Raw genomic sequence first — 17,239 nt, 5'->3', positions numbered from 1 at the left:
CTTATTATAACCAGTCATCACTACACAGCAATTTCTGATATGCTACTTTTTCTGTTCTTGTCTATCACAAGTTAATTATTTGGAAGGGGGGTACTGGAATTTAAAAATGCATTTTCTTTCTGCAAATGTAGGTGCTTTTTTTTTTTTTTGTAAAAGTGGGACTTAGCCTTTAACTTAACCTTAGGTGTATAATTTGGATATGTCTTCCAAATAGCATAAATTGTTAGGAAAGGGAATGATCATGAAATGAACCAACAATAAATAGGTCCTTGGCAGGCAGTATTACATACAATTGAAGATGTAGTACATATTAGTGTTCTCCTTGATCCGAAATTCTTTATATTGGGGCTGGTAGAACCGGTGGCTCCTGCTGTGGCCAAGCACACCTTATTAATAGTCCCGTTGTTCTGTGCTCGTAAAACAATCACTCTAAGCTGGAAAAAACTGTCTCCCCCTGTCGGCACCTATTGGAAACGACTGGTGAATTCTAATTTACCCTTTTATCAGACTATCTATTCTACTAGAGGATGCTCCCACAAATTTTATAAAATTTGGTCATGTTGGCTTGATGATATTTCTACCACCACTGCAGCGGCTGATGTGGGGAATTAGTTGATGGAGAGTCACCCAGGTTCTTTGTTTTTCTGTTGTGAGCTGGGTTCCCTTTTATCTGTTATGGTCCTGTTATATTGTCTATAAATGATTAGGCCTTAAATATCATGTGTGGTCCCCCCCTTCCCTATCCCCTTCTTTTTGTTTTTCTCCCTTGGGTTGTTTTGAACCTTTTGTTGTTTTATGTACACTCTGTTGGGCTTTGACCCTGCCCCTGCATGGGCGTTTGTTGTTTGTATTATGTATGTTTTCACCAAATTCATATGTTTAAAATAAAAAAAAGATTAAAAAACAAAAAAACCCCCCCAATAAATAGGTCCAATACTTCAACCATATTCACATCAAAAGATGGAGCAAGGGACCCTTGTATGATAGTAATTTAGTTTAGTGTTATTGCCTAAACCTTACTAACAGGCCTGGAGAACCAAGGAATGTGGCAGAAAATCTGATCTGTGTTCCCATACACACACTTAGCCCTGGTTCACAGGCTTGCTGCAAGTATGGGAATCACATCTGTTCCCGCACTCACAACCAAATTATGTTGCTCTTATGAGACGTGCAGGGCTGCCATTCAATCTAAATGGAACCCCCACGCATCTCAGCCCACAGTGCAATTGTGGGTGTAGGAACCGTCAAAAAGGCCATGCAATTTCACTGCAGCCACATTTTAAAAAGGTGCATGTGTGAATGGGCTGCCGTGCTCAAACAAACATGGGCCACAATAGTGTGAACTCTTAAATAGTGTGAAGTCCCATGCATTCAAGCATCCCCAGTAAATAAAAACCTGTGAAACTTTAATAAAAGGAGCTTCTTTTAAACCAGTAGGCCATGTGCAGCCTCTCCCAAGCCTGTCAGAAAAACTCCTAGTGTAAGTGATTTCCTTGGTCTAGATGCCAGGATGCACCATACTTTGGGCACATGCCTCCAGCATTGCAGAAATTAATGTTGTGCCAGGTTCAAATGCACGCATGCCCAATGCAATCTGTTTCTCTGCCACAGCAGTGGCTGAGTTCATAGATTGTGAAACAGATGGAGAGAGAGAGCACAAAGCGCATTTGCAGGTTTTGAACCCTGCAGAACACTTACTCTTATGGCGCTGGGGGCATGCACCCTGACATCTAGACACTATAGGGAGGGTTGCTCACATTAGGAGTTTCTCTGACAGGCTTAGGAGAGGCCATTTTTTATAAGGCATAGGTCCATCTTATGGATGGTTCCCTCACAGTATTGCTATAGAGCCTGGTATGCCCATCATATCATATTCCCAAGTAGTATTTAAGGCCCTAGTGAGAGGGGTTTGGTTGGGTGGGAAAAGATTAGGCCTTGTAAGGAACAAAAGTCCCATGTTTTCTTTTGGGGTGTAGACCATCTGTGGGTGTAGACCATCTGTGCCACTATGTAAGCCACACAAATGCTTTCTCCTCCCTATCGGGAATGAGATGCTGGATGCTTTCTAGGGATTCTGGACTTTTTGTTGGATTCCAAACATGGGTACTAAGGCTCTCCTCCTGTTAACTAAAATTTCTAAGGTGAAGAATTCTACTTTGTTAACACTGCAAAAAATACGTTTTTATCAGAGCAAAATAGGAACACTGCTGGATTTAAATCAAAATGTTTCACCATTTAACTGTCTTTTGGTCTGGACATTCCTGTGATTGAAAACATTTACCCTCCCCAAGGAAGCAAGCAGAGTTGATAATTATGGAGTGGGCTTGGAGTGGTATTGAAAACTAATCTGACTGTCATGCTGGATTTCCCTATTGTTCCAGTAGGGTGAAGACATTTAAATGGTATTTTAGTGCCCCCTGTGGTCCTGAGTATGTGGGATATTTTATCACTGGTTTGGACCTGGAGTGCTCCAGCCAAACCGGTCAGGAGGTCACTTTTTGGTCCTGGGGTTTAAACTCCCCCAAGGGACCCAAAGTAAGAGTACTAAGTTTGGAGAAATTATTTTATATAGCCCTGAAGTCCTGAGTACAGGGAAAACATTTTAGATAGGCCTTAAAGTGGTTCTAAAGACTGAAGTTTTTTTTTTTTACCTTTATGCACCCTATGCAGTTGGCTAAAAAACCTTCAATGTGCTGCTCCTGCCTCAGCCCCCTCTAATACTTACCTGGGACCAGTCTCTATCCAGCGATGTGCACAAGAGCAGCAGTTCTCCCTTCTCACTGGCTCAGACACAGCAGTGGGAGCCATTGGCTCCTGGTGCTGTCATTCACAATCAGTGAGGAGGGAGAGAGTGGTGGGGTGCAGAAGTGCCCCCAGATCAGCAGGGGGAGGAGCCGGGAGCATCATCAGGGGACCCGATAAGAGAAAGATCATTGCTGCTCTGTGAAACACCACTGCCCAGAGCAGGTAAGTATACCAGTTTGTTATTTTTTAAAACAAAACATCTGAACCTTGAGTATGATTTTAAGTCCTGAGTTTCAGGAAATGATTTTGGATAGCTCTGAACTGAAATGTGCAGGTGGACCAAATAATGTCACTTCTGCAGAAGTTGGTTCATGTAAAGTCAATGCTATACACTCTTGGCCTATAGTTATAACTTTTGAAAAAAGCTCCTTATTCAAAAGCTGCACATAGATTTTTAATCTCCTGGGAATGCGTGAATGCATGAGAACCTTTGTTGAAAAAGTGAACTTAGACTTTAAAGCGGAGTTCCACCCAAAAGGGTGTCAGGAATGGACTCAGCACTGGTGGTGGGACTCGCCTGCCGTGTGGGCTGCAGTACCAGAGCTGACCAGCGGGTGCTCTCAGCACTGGTGGTGGAACTCACCTGCCGTGTGGGCTGCAGTACCAGAGCTGACCAGCGGGTGCTGTTAGCAGCCAGAAGCTCACAATCAGCCAAACCTGGGGCTGATTGTAGAAAGGTGTATATAAGGCATGACCAGGCCTGTGCTCTGGGCCTTGGTGTATGTTTTCCCATGAGCCTCTGTACCTGTATCCTGTGTTCCTGCTTCGTTGCTGACCCGGCTTGATCCTGATCTCTGTTGACCGTCTCCTGTTCTGACTACTGGCTCATCCCTGACTATTCTTCTGCCTACTCCTATGCTGTTTGACCTCCTGTTGCTGTACCTTGGCTTGTGACCCGTTTGCTCTTTGCCTGCTGCTCTGTACTGATCTGCCTCCACCGCTACCGACCCGGCTTGTCTGACCACGCGAACTACTCTGCCATCCATCCATCCATCCTGCACGGATCCAGCCGTACCTGCACATACCTCTGGCGGATCCCCCTACCACTAGCAGGTGTACTCAGGGGCCGCGACCTGGTCTCAGTCCTGCGCCAAGTCCATCCCCACCATCAGGGGCTCTGGTGAAAAGGCAGACTGGGGCTTAGACTCCGCGCCCTGGGGACACCTGCCCTGAGGACCGCTAGAGGTACCACCAGGCAGTCGCTACAGAACCCTACGGCCGGCCTGACCATTCCACCTCTCCAGCCCTGACTACGCCTGTGTTCCTGCACCTCCTAAGATTAGTGGAAGATTAGTTTGTTCACTGTGCGTTTATATAGTTATATATCTGGGTGGCTAATAATAAACTGTATTATATTGTACCTGAGACCTGCGTTTCCCTGTGTCAGTCCACACCTTTCTGGTCATTCCTTGATTCCTGACAAAGGGGAAGCTCCGCTTTAATGCTTTGTCCCCAGCTCCCCATTAAGGATTGGCAGCTTTGGGGAGTGGGTACCCGAATTTGACAGGTACCCACTTCCACTGCGATCGCCTAAAGCGATCGGAAGCAGAAGTTGTCCTCCCCCCCCCCCCCCTCCTTCCCTATAGGCTTCTGGGACACATGACAGGTTCCAGAAGACTACGGAGCCATTCACAAAGCGCAGCGCTACTCACGCATGTGCAGTGGGCACCTGGCTGTGAAGCTACAAGATGTCACAGCCGGGTGCCCACACTGAAGATGCCGGCGCAAGGGAGAGAAGACAGCTGGTGAACCCAGTGGTGGGGAGGACACCGCTGGACCGAGGGACAGGTAAGTGGCTGTATTTTAAAAGTCAGCAGCTACAGTTTTTGTAGCAGCTGACTTTTTTTTTTTTTCCAGCTTGAACTCCGCTAATTTAAAGGTGTTAAAGAAATCCTGAAATGCCCATCTTGTACTAAATGCTGTTCAGGGCTCCCACAGTGGATGGAGAAATACCTAGACATTGGTCATACAATGTCAGTGCAGGAGCCTGGAGACTTAAGTTCATGCAATGCCAGCCAGTTAGGGTGCCTCATGAGCTCTGAAAGTTCTCTACCACAGAGATAATGCACCCAGTTATGTGAGGCTATAGGTGCCGCAGAAAAGATTCTAATATTTTCACAAATCATGTACTGTCAGGGATACTACATTCAGGCATTGAGCAAGGTGGATCAGATCAGTTGGCTGTACCGTAAGTAATCAGGAATCAGAGTGGAGAAGATTAAAATAAGTTCATTAAGACAAATGACACACTTCTAACACCAACACTAGTAAACCATAAACAATGCAAGTGACAAATAAACCCCAAATAACAACCTAACAACTTTATACAAAATTGAGGGACTGCATGTGAGCAGGACTAGGTCAGGAGGTAAGGGGAGCAGGAAGCAAGTCACAGGAGCAGGTCTCAGGGTCAGGTACAAGGATCAGGAACAAGGATAAGGTTCAGACAGGGGCACAGCTTGCAGGAAGAATACTGAAGTATTGAACTCCAGTCAAGGTTGGGCCTAGATACCCTCCAGAAGTCCACATCAGATGCAGCCTAATTATTTGTATAGTCCAGTTGCTGGGAGACATCCGCTGGTGGCCACCAGAACTACTCCCTTCGATTCAAGGGACAACAGTGCCACTAGGAGGTGACCCAAGTAATGACACAGGTCCTGATGTACAGAAACAAGCCATAGCAAAATGCATGCCTTTGTGTGATTACTGGTCGATATTTCCCATTTTGAAGAAGTGAATGCTCAAAGCACACAACAAGAACATAATTTTGTCCTGCTAAAGGCATTGGATGGAATTCATAAAAGATGTCATAGACTAACATTGTCAGTGTTGGCTTCTGATTCATGTACGTACCTGTCAGAGATGGGTCCATGAATTTGTCAAAGCCCGGCACTGAGGTTTAAGTGTCCATACTGGATATTCTTTCCTTAGTGCACTCCTTCCCCGTAGATGGTCTTTATTGTAGCCAATTTCCCAATCTGCGATTTCTCTTGAACTCTGTCTACCATAGCAACAGGTTCTTAAAGTAGCAGTAAGAACTACCTGAATTTGGCACATGTCATGGTAATATTAGTGAAACTAGTGAACATGCTTGCCTGAATTAGTTGCAGACTACTTAGGCTGGCCAAACATTATTCAATTTTCTTGAGAATTTTGTTTAGATTTACCAAAACCATATAATATGAGGTCAAACCTAAACAACACTTTCAATTGTATCCAATTAGGCAGACCCTTGCACTACATAGCTGAAGGTAAATGTAAAGGAAATTGGGCAGAAATTGGACAGAAAATTGTAAGAAAATTGTAGTGTGTGGTCAGCCTAACAGAAACTACCACCAGAAAAAAGTTGTAAACAATTTATTGAATTCCTGATTGTACTTTGCCGCGGCCAGCTGCTCATCACCCATCAAAAACATACTCAACACACAAAAACTAAACTGTAGTATAAGTAAGTTTACAGACATTTCCATGACACTCTTCTTTCTCTTTCGATAAATGCAAATTGCTGTTTATTTGAATGGATTACTACTGACAACTCCTTTTTTTCTAAAAGCTTCAAGGCATTGTGGTGAGTGTTTTTGTAAAGGGTATACAACGAATATTTCAGGGCATGCTGCAGTGTCTTCAAAAGGGTAAAGAGAAATGTGTGTGTGACATACGTTTAATATCATCACTGTTTATCAAGTTACTGAAGAGAAGTCACTTTTATGTGGCGAACACTTTGGCGACACCCTTCCTGTGTTTCTACAAGCTTCTTGTACTTTCCTGTTGAAGATCAATGAGGTTCATTGCACTGCTCTCACTATGTTTTTGGGTGCAGGGGTCATGCTTCTCTCTGACCTTATTCCACTGCATTATTTTTAGGCAAAACTCTTTTAACATTATGTCAAAGAAAAGTGCAGCGCGTATAATAAACCAATCAATATTCATCTAAAGCCTCATAATCACCAATCAGAATATCATGATCGTCACATCAAATTAAAATCATCAGTTAAAAGGTAGTATAGATAAACAAAAAGGTAAACATATATGTGAGTCCCAATATGTTAGCTCTGTAACGTGAAGGTGCTATTCAAAATCCAGCAGGTTGTGCGCATAAATTCTGAAAATCAGGAATCAAACCATAAAGTGGGAAGTGCTTATCATCCGGTGGTGTGCGATAGATTAGCAGGATTGCAAACTCACCAAAAGCGCAATCTTAATGCGCATTAATCAGTATTTGCCAGCCTGAAGGCATCACCCCTTCTGAGGACATATATTTATACGAAACACGTCAAGGAGGAGCCCCACTACCCAGAGACGTTACGCCGCTGGATCACGGAGGTCCAGCAACCACTATAGCATGCTGACTGGTTAGTAACATTGGCAGCACTGACAATCTATACTTGATTGTCTACAGAGCTAATCATAACTTCTTTTTACCTGATCTTAATGCATTACATGTGTGTACACCATTTTATTTTCATATTTAGTTTTCATAATAAACGACAAGAATACTACACTATGCGATCCCCTGTTTTTTGCTCCACTATGAGCACTTAAACCCCCAGGACCCAGGTCCCATCCAACTTGGAGGATGGATTAATTCCCCTATGACCAGACCATTTCTTACCGCCCATGAGAGGGACCTCTGATTGACCTCACGTATACACCCATACCATCAGAGGGAAAGGTTTCCAGACCAGACCAGGTTCCAGTGAAGGGAGATCTCCAGGCTGGCAAATACTGACTAATGCGCATTAAGATTGCGCTTCTGGTGAGTTTGCAATCCTACTAATCTATCGCACACCACCGGATGATAAGCACTTCCCACTTTATGGTTTGATCCCTGATTTTCAGAATTTATGCGCACAACCTGCTGGTTTTTGAATAGCACCTTTACGTTACAGAGCTAACATATTGGGACTCACATATATGTTTACCTTTTTGTTTATCTATACTACCTTTTAACTGATGTTTTTAATTTGATATGAGGATCAGGATATTCTGATTGGTGATTATGAGGCTTTAGATGAATATTGATTGGTTTATTATATGCGCTGCACTTTTCTTTGACATATTTGATTTTAATGAGAGGACTTGCAGTTCCTTTTTCTGGAGCATTTAGCTGCTATTTCTGTTAGCGCTCGCTGATTTTCATTGTTATCATCTTTTAACAATATGTAAACTGTACACATTATAAATAGTTTTTTTATATGGTAGAGTTTCAAAAGTGTGCCAAAAATATAAATACTGTACTAGCAGTGGCGTCCCTAGGGGGGTGCGGGCCACAACAGGTGACACCATCACAGGGGGTGCAGGAGTAGGATGCCTGCAGAGCATATGGGCTCTGTGTAGCGGTAAAATGAGTACCTATACGGGGTTAACTGATCTTGCAACCCATAGTGATCTGTGGGATCAGCTTCAGCGGTTTGCAGCCTGTTAACTGTGGCAGCTCTATGCTCAAGTTGGAGATCGGCTTCTTCGGCCTGAAACCGGCACATGCGCAGTTGCTTCAGAAGATACATATCTTCAAAAGTCGGGATACCCATTTTACCGCTACACTGGCACCGCTCCTTCCTCTCTGGGGGGGGGTGACACCACATGTTACCGCACTGGGTGACACCAACCCTAGGAACGCATCTGTGTACTAGCATTAGTGCAGAACTACAGATAAAACTATGGAACTGTAAGGGCTTTTTCACACGAGCGTTTTGTATGTCCATTTTTCATTTGTCTGTTTACAGATGAAAAACAGACACCCATGTATTTCTATGGACTAGTGGATGTAAATGGATGATCATCTGTTTACATCCGTTAATGTCCGAATTCGTTAACATCCATGTTTTTGAACAGAAAAAAAACGTACTTTTCTTCTGTAAAAAAAAAAAAAACGGAATGGACAGAAAATGGATGTAAACAGATGTAAGTAAACATACAGTCTGTCTTTGCATCTGATTTTGCATTGGTAAAGGATGTAAAAACTGATGTAAAAACTGATGAGAAAAAGATGAGAAACTGATGAAAAAACATATGTAAACGGATATGAAAACAAAGGTAAAAAGTAAAGTCTTGATCTGTTTAGTTCCAATTTTGAAAAAAAAAATGGAATACCCGTGTGAAAGAGCCCTTGATCCATTTAGCTCCAATTTTGAAAAACTGATGAGAAAATGATGAAAAAACAGATGTAAGAGGATCAAAAAAGATGGAAACAGATATGAAAACAGAAGTAAAAAGGGAAGTCTTAAACCGTTTAGCTTCGATTTTGAAAACAAAAAACGCGACTGAACTGATGAAAAAAACGGAACGCCCATTTGAAAGAGCCCTTAGGATGTTTGTTTGTTCTTGCATGCCGGAGACAAAGTAAACGGACAATGCAATCTATTACCTTCCTCATCTACACCTCCTCCCTCCACTCCGCCAAACAAGCCTACTTCGTAACCCTCATCAATTCCCTCTCCCCCTGTCCTCGCCGGCTCTTCTCCACTTTCAACTCCCTACTCTCCCCCCCCCCCACCTCAACCCAGTACCTCACTCACCGCCCACGAGATTGCAACCATTTCCAATACAAGATCAATCTGTAAGGACATCGCCAATGCTCAATCTACCTCCCCACCTAGCCTCCCTTCCAGTATAACCCCCGCAACTCTCCCCTCCTATGACCTCGCAATTGCCCTGACCCCCACCACACCTAACATCCCGCACACTAAAGCCTCCCCAACACTCCAGTCCTTCAGCCCTGCTACCACCGAAGAGGTCACTAAGGTCTTCACAGAAGCCAGCCTCACCACTTGCCCCCTTGACTCTGTCCCCACAGAACTCCTCCGGTCACCCTCATCCTCCATCCTACGCTCCCTCACCCACATCTTCAATCTCTCCCTCTCTACTGGCACATTCCCCTCCCCCCTAAAGCACGCACACATCACCCCCATACTCAAAAAACCCTCCCTGGACCCCTCCGACCTGAGCAACCTTAGACCCATCCCCCTTCTGCCATTTACATCCAAGCTCCTTGAGTGCTTGGTCTAAAATCGCCTAAGCTCCCACCTCAATGACAACAACCTCCTCGATCCACTACAATCTGGCTTCCATCCCCTACACTCCACCGAAACCGCCCTACTCAAAATCACTAATGACCTGCTAACCTCCATAGCTAATGGCCACTACTCAGTCCTCTTACTCCTCGGCCACTCTGCAGCCTTCACCACAGTTGACCACCCCCTCCTCCTTAATAAACTATACTCCTCTACGCCGATGACACACAAATCTACCTCTCCACCCCTCGCCTCACCCCCTCAGTCTCCGCCCGTATCACCCACCTACTGAATGACATATCATACTGGATGTCACTCCACTTCCTCAAATTAAACTTTTCCAAAAGATAGCTCCTAATTTTCCTCTTAGCCCGCGCCCCCACCCCCACCCTCTCCATCACGACCAACAACACCACCATCAGTCTCACCCCGCAAGCCACAGTCCTAGGTGTCACTCTAGACTCAAACCTATCCTTCCAACCCCATGTCCAATCGCTGGCAAACTCATGCAGGCTCCACCTCTGCAACATCTCCAAAATACATCCGTTCCTAACCCCGGACACTACCAAACAACTCATACACTCCCTTATTACCTCACGACTCGACTATTGCAACTCCCTCCTCAACGGCCTACCCCAACTGGCTTCCGATTGCCCAATGCATTAAATTCAAACTACTAACACTGAGGTACAAAGCCATTCATAACACTGCCCCGAACTACCTCATCGACCTGATACCTAAATACCACCCAACCCGCAACTCGCTCCTCACAAGACCTCCTACTTACTAGCTCCCTGGTCTCCTCCTCCCACACCCAACTGCAGGACTTCTCCAGGACTTCCCCCATCCTCTGGAACTCACTACCCCAATCCATCAGACTGTCACCTACCCTCCTCACCTTTAGGTGCACCCTGAAAACCCATCTCTTCAGGGAAGCCTGCCCCGCCCTCACCTAACAGCCGATCTCCTCCACTCCTCCTACCACTCCATCCCCCACAGCCACTTCCTCCTGTGCCCCTATCCCCTCCCTCCTAGATTGTAAGCTTGATTGAGCAGGGCCCTCGAACCCCTCGTATACTGTTTTGTTACTGTATTGTCTCATGTACTGTCCCCCACTACTCTGTACAGCGCTGAGCAAACTTTCTGGCGCTATATAAATACTGTATAATAATAATAATAATAATTACCCATAGCAGACTATAATTTTAAATCTAGCAGTAGTTACACCCAAAGAGAAAAATCTCCCAATGTACAGGTACTAACCACTTCCGAAGGCTGGCCATACACTATACAACTGTTGTGAAAACTCTTTACTATCTCCTTGATATTTACCAAAACTAGGTAATATGAGGACAAAACTAAACTATTCTTTTAATTTAATCAGATCAGGCAAGACTTTGCATTACATAGTTGTTAGTAGATCTAAAACTGGCCACACACATGACTTTGGAATCTTTATGCAATCACTTTTAGATCTACCAAAACTATATATTAGGAGCTCTTACTAAACAATACTTCCCATTTGAATTGAGTTATACCTAGTACACACAGGCAACTTTTATTTTGTTCAATCCAGTGGGCTGAACGAAAAAAACTGAGGCGCTTGCTGCACTAACTATACGACGTTAGTACAGAGTTCTCCTTGCGGAGCTATTGGGTGCTGATCCCCCCTCCGCGCGAGCTGAACAAAATCTCCTAGTGATCTTCCCACTGAGCTATTGTATGCTGCCCCCCAGTGGGCTAAACAGAAAAGAAAAAACTGAGGAGCTTGCTGTACTAACTAGGCAATGTTAGTACAGCAATCTCCCTTTTGCGCTATTGTGTGCTGACCCCCCCTGCCAAAACACACTGGTCAGCGACAGTGGTGTATTTAGGTTTCATGCTGATCTAGGCAACACAAGAATTCACTCCCCCCCCCCCACGGATATTGACCAACAACACCCTGGCAAGAGATAAGACACTCACCTTTACAGCTCCAGACATCCCCAGGAACAAGAGCCAGGTTCCGCATACACCATCAAGCAGCCCGCAGCCTCGCTCTGATCCCACCTGGTCCCCATGCTGCGTGTGTCCCTTCTTCCATTCCTTCTTTCAGGGGACAGTGCTGCCCCCCTGAAAAATGTCACCCTAGGCAAATGCCTTGTTTGCCTTGTGGTAAATACACCCCTGGTCAGCGATTGCAGTGAGCGCTGATCGGATGCCTATTGGCTGCTGTTTTTTCAGCATGCCCGTTCAACAGAGGCTGCTGAGATTGGCCCAGGTACCATGTGATCGCTGTCACCAATCACAGCAATCACACAAGAAACATGTAAACACAATTGTCATGAATAGCATTCATTTATGACAGCCTGCAAACTATCACAATCTCTGTGATTGGTCACAGTGATCACATAGTACAGGGCCAATCACAGTGGCCCTGTATCATGACTAATCACAGCATCACAATAGTAAACAAGAGTCATAAATTAAAGCCATTCATGACAATTAAAATTATTGCTTTTACAGTGAGCATCACTGAACAAACAATCATCCTGTGAAAAAAAAATCAGATTACCTATCCAGAGTAGTAAAGTGTCATTTTGGTGACACTGCCCTACTCTGGTAACAGTATGTAAAAAAAAATAATTCTTAAAAAATTAAATGAATAAATAAAAATTGTAAAAAAAATCACCACCACCCACTCACAGTGTTCCTAATCACCACTGCATCGGTCAGAGTATCCCTGATTACCACCATACCAGTCATACTGTCCCTAATCACTGCCAGACTAGTTCCAGTATCCCTGCTCATCGTCACAGAAGTTACCGCATCCCTAATCAAGCCACACCAGTTACAGTGTCCCTGATCATCACCACACCAGTCATACTATCTCTAATCACCACCACACCAGTCCTAGTGTCCATGATCATCGCCACACCAGTCCCAGTGTTCCTGATCATCGCCGCTCCAGTCCCAGTGTACATGATCATCTGCACACCAGTCCCAGTGTCCATGATCATCGACACACCAGTCCCAGTGTTCCTGATCACTGCTGCTCCAGTCCCAGTGTACATGATCATCGGCACACCAGTCCCAGTGTCCATGATCATCACTACACTAGTTACAGTGTTCCTGATCACTGCCACACCAGTTATGGTGTCCATGATCACCACCACAGCAGTCATTGTGTCACCATAAGGATTTGTTTACATGTGCAATGCTCTCTGAAGAGCCATCCATGTTTGGATCACTCTTCAGAGAGCATTTGGCAGACAGTGAGGAGGAATTGTATCACCCTCACCACCTGCTTTAACCGCTTGATCCCACACAAACAACCCAAATCATATGAATGGGTCATGATTTGCAGGTGTACAGGGGATATAATTTCTTCCATAGCTGCGAAGCACAGCACTGCAGCCATAGCAGGTGTGCATCACCAGCCACTGTCTCTGCAGCTAAAGGGGATAGCAGTTGAGGGGTGGTATAACTGCAGTTCAACCGCAAGGTTTTACTGCCCCAACCTCACATGTGAACAAGCCCTAATAGTCCAGCTGGTCACCGTTCTTCGATCACCACTACACCAGACCAGTGTAGCTAGAGTCAGTGTTCCTTATTTGCCTGTTTATTGAACAAATTTCTGCCTTTTGCCTGGACCGATTATTTGCCCATATGCTGACCATGTCCCTGCGTGTGCCTGAACTGGCCCATCTGCACATCCAACTGACTATGTTCCTGTGAGACACCAGTCCTACCCATCCCCTGTGGACATCTGCACTCCTGGAACCGCAGGAACTCTTTTGTTTTTCCTTTCTTTAGCCTCCTGTACTTACTGGCCAGTGAACATTGCATTCCTGGGACAACCATGTACCAGTAGACTAGGCTTGCTTGGCTTTAAGGAATTGGGACTGCTATAGGTAACGCTACACTAATCTATATTCCCTGATCACTCATATAGAGGCAACCCTTACAATACATTGTTCTTGATACAATTGGTTGATTTCTATGTCTTGTAAATAATCAGTCCAGAAACGTAAAAGGTCTCACGCATGTGGTATTGCCATACTCAGAATCAGTAACAGATTGTGTTTTGGGTTGTAATACTAAAGATGTCCATGGTGTATGTGAGAAATATCTTATTAAATTGACAACTTTGTGAAAAAAAAAATTATTTTCATTCCGCATTTTCCGAAAACTTGTGTAAAAAAAATGAAGTCTTCAAAAGACTCACCATCCTCTTAGAAAATAGCTTAGGGTGCATTCGTCCAAAATGTGGTCATGTGGTGTTTCTACTGTCCTTGTGCTCTATAGCCTCCAAAAATGTGATAGGTAGCCGGGAACTTATGCGTAATTTATGCCCCTAGAAAGCCTGAAGGTGGTCCTTGGATTTTGGGCCCCTCTGTGTGACTAGGCTGTGAAAAAGTCTCACATGGGTATGGCCATACTCAGGGGGAGTAGCAGAATGTGTTTTGGAGTGTAATTCTGAGTATGTCTACAATGTGTGTTAGAAATATCTAATTAATTGAAAACTTTGTGTAACAACAATACATTTTTATTTTCTTTCATGCATTTTGCACAAACCTTGGAGGGTTTGTTTTCCACAATGTGGGTGTTTCCACTGTCTTGGTGCTCCAGAGCCTCAAAAAATGTAATAGCCAGTCCGGAAATTTGATCGTCAATCTAGGTTGTGAAAAAGTTTCACACATGTGGTATCCCCATACTCAGGTGGCATAGCAGAATGTGTTTTGGGGTGTAATTAAAGGTATGCTTATGCTATGTATGAGGCATAATTTGCTAAAATGGCAACTTTGTTAAAAAAAAAAGAAATTCTATTTCATTTATTTATTTACCAAACAATTATGAAAAAATGACAACTTCAAACACTCAGCATGCCTCTTAATAAATACCTTGGACTGTCTACTTTCCAAAAATGGGTTATTTGGGGGTATTTGTACTCAAGAAATAAGATAGGCAGTCAGTACATCAGGATTGTTCAATTTTGAAATATACTGTATCAGGGGCGGACTGACAACTCATGAGCCCCCGGGCAATAGGGGATCACGGGGCCCCTGTGTCCTTGCCCAAACTCAAAAAACCCTATGAAAAAAATACCAGGGGCATCTCATGGGGCCCCCTACTAACCCCGGGCCCTTGGGCAGTGCCCGAGTTTCCTAATGGTCAGTCCACCCCTGTACTGTATATACCATAGTTTGGTAAAAATAACTCAAATCAATGTATATTATGTAGTGTGTGTGAAAGTTATATAGTCTACAAAGAATTGTAGCAGAATACATTGTGGCCTAAATTTAAAAAAGATTATTTGTTTGCAAAATTGTATAACAGAAAATAAGAAAAAAAAGTTTTGTTTTTTTTTTAAAATCAGTATCTTTTCATTTTTTATAGCAAAAAATAAAAATCAATTGCTGATTAAATACCACCAAAGGAGAGCTCTATTTGTCTAAAATAAAAGATTAAAATGTTTTTTGGGTACAGGGTTGCATGACTGAGTAATAGTCATTCAAATTGTGACAGCACTGAAAAAGTAAAAATGGCCTGGGCAGGAAGGGGGTGAAAGAATTCAGTATTGAGGTGGGGATGTCAGAAATACTTTGTTCAGTCTTTCAAAGAGCATGACTTCCTTCTCCTAGCTTCCAGTATGAATGGACAATGCTGCCTTTTTTAAGACAACCTATAAAATATTATAGGAAAAACAGCAGGGTAATACCATACTCAGAGCATTATAAATATTCCAAAATATTTTATGCATTACATGTTATTTTAGTTGTTACAGCTAGGACTGTAAGAAGTTTTCTTGCCTGGGAATAAACTTCACAAAGAAACCACGACATTTATACATATTAATTGCTTCAGCTACCACAGGAAGTCAGCAGGAAGTGCTTAAATCACCTAGTAAAATACTTAGAATTCATGAGAAATATTATGCTGTAATTCTGCAGACAGTGCTCTAATCTTCACATCATTAAATATGGTTGTCTGCATAATCTTCTTATCACCTTGATTGGTAGTTGTGCCACAGTTATTATTTGTGTTCAACTTGCATTTGCAAACTTAAAAGTTATCTAAGCCAAAGAACAAATATTGTACAGTATATGTTTCAATGACCTGTCCTTAGATGTGATGGCTACATCAGTGTTCTTATTTTAAGCTAACTGCATTTTCCACATTCACAGAAAATGACCTGTTCATCCTGCCAGAATTCCAGTGTCCTATACTACTTTGCACTAAATTAAATTAAAATAATGTTATCAGCCTTCACAGCTAATTTCTGTAAACTACAGAACCCCCACCACCACCACCACCTCTGCATGGGAGATGAGAAGAGGATGATATTTTTGTACTGCAAAACAGGAGAGCAGCCTAGGGTGACATCACAGCTCCTTCATAGTTACAGTACAGAAGGTGAGCATTGTTACTCTAGGGAAAGAAGTGTGCTACTGGCAGGATTATCAGGTAAAAAGAAAAGAAAAAAAGCCTGAAAAAAATAAACCACACCACACACCAAATTTCATGGGCTTCACTATCCCACCTATAGGCCCAGGACTTGCATGGTGGGTGTCACTGAGTATAAGGGAGGGAGAACATCAACTGTTCATTTGCTGATCTCCCCTAGCTAGAAAAGACCTGGAAGCAATGAGGGTTTCTGCTGTCAATTTCCCTGGCCACTGTGGCTGTGGAAGAAGCTAATGGAGCATGATCTGCACTTTCAGTTTCAGTGAAGTGCAGGGGAGATTTCAGGGCTTAACAAAAGTAAAGTTAAAGAACCTGCTATTATATATTTGCTATCACATAGGGTACATCCAGGCAAAAAAAGAAATGTAAGCATCCCACACATGCATATATGTACATAAACACATACAGAAGGGGGGAGGGCAGCTGATATATTGTGCTTGTGTGCCTTAAAATAATTTATGTGTATTTTTAAAGTGAATATTAGAGCTTGATAAACTATTACACTGATATTGGGTTACAAGAAAAATTGGAAATACCACCATTTTATTCTCCACGGTCTTACTTTCAGAAAAGATATACTGTTTGGGGGGTTTACGTCTCTAATCTTCAGGCATAAAATGTGCATTTTAACATGCATACAGGAAATGCAAAAAAGGCTCTGGCAGCAAACGGGTTAAAACAGAACTGTGGTAAGGTTATAGACATTCAAATATTTAAATATCCATAAACTGTAGTATATGAGCTGTAATGCAAGCCCCACTGACCTCTGTAGATGCAGGCATTTGGAGTTTTTCATCCTTAAAATTTGCAGCAAAACCACTTTCACTTTCATTTTCAGTGGTCCAACTGCGTTTGCTCCCCCTCCCTTGGGCAGCTTTCTTGTCTTAACTGCTTTCTGCCTGCCCGCTATGTACTGTGGACAGGCGATGGCTACAGGCAAAGCGACATACCCATATATCAGTTCACTCTTCCGG

The sequence above is a fragment of the Staurois parvus genome, unplaced genomic scaffold (genome assembly GCF_062004578.1).
Source record: "Staurois parvus isolate SC_StPar_1 unplaced genomic scaffold, SC_StPar_1.0 ptg000131l, whole genome shotgun sequence".
Lineage (NCBI taxonomy): Eukaryota > Metazoa > Chordata > Amphibia > Anura > Ranidae > Staurois > Staurois parvus.
The sequence above is the reverse complement of the archived record's forward strand: the minus strand, read 5'-3'. Positions refer to the sequence as shown.